Below are 3,551 nucleotides of genomic sequence, written 5' to 3'. Positions count from 1 at the left end.
TTCTTAGCTATCCCCAAAAGGACTTACAGCAATTTACTAAGGTAACTGTTCATAGGGGAAATAAAAATGTACACACTCTTCAGGGATTATTGGAGAATGGCTCTGAGGTAACACTAATCCTGGGGACTCAGAGCAACACTGTTGCCCACAGTCATAGTAAGGGCTTATAAAAGTCAGATGATAAATGGAGTTTTGACCTAAATTCAACACACAGTGTGCCCAGTGGGTCTATAAATCCACTCTGGTAATTTCTCCACTTCCTGGATGTACAGCTGTAATAGATATAACCATCAACTGGCAAAACATCCCAATGGGCTCCCTGACCTGTGGAGTGAAAATTTTCATGATAGGAAGGGCCAGGTGGAAGCCTGGAACATACTCTCCCTCCCAATTATAGCAGTAATAGCAAATACATATATAGCGCTTATTAGATGCCAGGCAGTCTTCCAATCACTTTACATTTAATAACACATTGTTCCTCAAAATAGCACTACAAGGTATGTACTGTTATTGTACACATTTTACAGAAAATGTAATTAAGGCATTGAAAACTTGAGTAGCTTGCCCAAGGTCACACTAGTTAGTAATTTGTGGAACTGGAATTTAAACCGGAAACTGGCTCCAAAGTTTATGCTCTTATCCACCACGCTGTAGTGTCAAAACAGTAAAGCAAACTCAATACTACATGCACAGATACTAGGGTCACCATTCAGATTTAAAAATTTAGTGGGAGTGATCCCTATCGCATCCCTTTTTGATGGACCTGTTTAACTACTGAAGAATACAGAGGGATCTTAGATTAGAAGTGATATATATGGATTGCCCTTGAGCAGGCTCTGAAGGCACAGGAGAGGTACGTGAACAGTGGCTCACTCCCGGTGTCTATGACTGCCATACTGCCTTCTCTTTCTCAACCCACATTTATGGTTTCACGGGGACTGCTATGGGCTGAATTGTGTCCCCACCAAATTCATTTGTTGAAGTCCAAACCCCCAGTGTCTCAGAATGTGGCTGTATCTGGAGGTAGGGTCTTTAAAGAGGTAATTAATGTTAAGTGAGGTGATTGGGGTGGGCCCTAATCCAACAGGATTGGTGTTCTTATAAGAAGAGATGAGGAGACAGGCACAGAAAGACAACCATGTGAAGACACCTGAAGAAGATGGCCACGACAAGCCAAGGGGAGAGGCCGTCAGAGGAAATCAGCCCAGACGACACCTTGATCTTGGACTTCTAGCCTTCAGAACCGTACAGAAATACATTTCTGTTGTTTCAGCCACCCAATCTGTGGCACTTTGTTGCACCGGTCCTAGCAAATATAGGGACCTCTCTATAACCAGTTGTTTGAAGAGTAGGAAGTTTAAACCTATTTTAGTACACGTCTTCATGACATAAGGGCACCAGCCAGAAGCATACTGTTGTGGGTCGCAGCCCTACACACGGGTAGCCCAAAAGGACAGACAAGAAGGACCTTCCCTAAGAACATAATTTCAAGTGGTGTATCTGGTTGGTCACTGTCTGAAGGGAGAGGTAGCCTAAGGTATGGCTCCACAGTTTCATGTTCAGGGACTTGGAAAGAACAAAATTTGTAGTACTGGTGACAAGGAAGTTTAGAAGAGGTGTGTGTTTGGACCTCTAGGAATGCTGAATACATTTGTGTGCCATATAAATGCCCAACAAAGGGCATCGGCTGCAATGGAGGCTGTCAATATGTGAACAAGAAGAATTGTATTAGAATGTCAGTCAGCCTCTTTCCCCAACCACCCTGAAATTGCTTAAGGGTCCCATTACAAAATGTGCATGATGGCAGAGATGCAGGCTCTGTATGGGCTCAAACACATGGACTTCCCCTCACGAAGGCCGATCTAGCTCCCTTAACACTTGAGTTCCCAATCCCAGACTGACAACAGCAGAGGCCAGTGCTGAGCCATTAACTTGCGTGTGTGTGGACAGGGTGGGGTTACACCAGCCATCCGGGGCAGGTTGGTTACATTGGTCTTCCACTGAGCAGTGCACTGCAATATGGATGCGTCTTGTCTGCCTGCAACACTTCAACCAGCACCATTTTCATGGGCACATGCACAATTATGATATCCCACAAAATGCTGCTTCTGACTAAGAAACTCATTTACACCACATGGAGCCTTATCAAGAAGGCTGGGAGCCTGAATTTCCTGGGAATCTAAGACACAGAGGCCCCAGAGCCATACCACAACCAGTACTACTGAGCACAAGACCAGACCAGGCAGGTTCCCCCCCCGAAAGCTATGCTGGCAAATGGTGACTTGCCATCTGGATCTGACACCCAGGACCAATTGCTCTAGGACCTGGCTCTCTAGGGCTCTACATTGCTGGCAGTGGAGAACACCTCACCTAGGGTGTGCTAAGCTTGAAGGTAGGTTGTTTCCAGTCAAAGCAGGTCTGGGTACAGTGCCCCTTGAAGGCAAATCCATCACTGAACCATCATTGTACCAGGAAGGGTGTGATAGGAGGGGGAGCCAAGAACCAGGAGGCCCAGTACACATAAGAACACATGGTAACTGAAGTGTCACAAATCAACAGACTACTCAATGAAAAGTCTGGGAAAAAATCCTATCCCTTTCGAGAAAATACACTAAGATACTTAACTCATACCAGACACCAAGTTACATTATAGATGACTGTAAAAATTAAGTCTAAACAAGAGGCAAATACGAGAGATATTACATGAATATTTGCCTTTTCTCTGCATGGAAAGTTGTTTTCTACGCACAGCCTTGAAACCAAAATAGAACACATCAATAAATTTAATCAGGTAAAAATTCAAAATTTGTCAAAGAAGCGATTCAAACACAAAATGAATGAGGAATAGATATTCCACAAATATTACAAGGGCTAATGTGCTTCATAAATAAATGCTCATAGAAATATTTGAGTAAAACACCGAAACACCAATTAAGAAAAGTGTGCAAAGAATGTGTCCGAACAATCTAGGGAACATAAAAAGTAAACAAACACCAAACATATGAAAAAGATTCAACCTTACTAGTAATTAAGGAAATGAAAAAGCAAAAATTAAAACATTAGCTTCCAAAGTGCCTTTTTTTTATTTTTTTGGTCTGTAAAATTAAAAAAACTAAAACGAAAACTAACAAAATTAAGAAGGCTGAATGACCACTGGCGGTGAAGATGCAGTAAAATGGGCAATTTCATATACAGATGGAAGTGGTATTTAAAAAGTAAACACTTCCAGGAAAGCAATTTGTCAATAGTTCAATAGAATTAAAAGTAGCCTGGTAATAACTTTCTCCTGGGAGTTTAATTTCTACAACTTAACCCTAAGGAAATAAGCTGAAAAACATAAAGGTGTATATATAAATGTATTTACTGAAGCATTGCTTAAACAACAAAGTAATTGAAAGTAACCTAAATAACAACCAACATGGGAACAGATAAATACGGAACCATATCATGCAGCCATTTCACTCATGTTCTGTCAGAATCTTTAATGAGATGGGAAAATGTTCACAATATAATTATACTGGAAAACAGCACGCTATGAAATGGATCTGAAT

Source organism: Galeopterus variegatus, unplaced genomic scaffold (genome assembly GCF_000696425.1).
Source record: "Galeopterus variegatus unplaced genomic scaffold, G_variegatus-3.0.2 Scaffold10921, whole genome shotgun sequence".
NCBI lineage: Eukaryota > Metazoa > Chordata > Mammalia > Dermoptera > Cynocephalidae > Galeopterus > Galeopterus variegatus.
The sequence above is the reverse complement of the archived record's forward strand: the minus strand, read 5'-3'. Positions refer to the sequence as shown.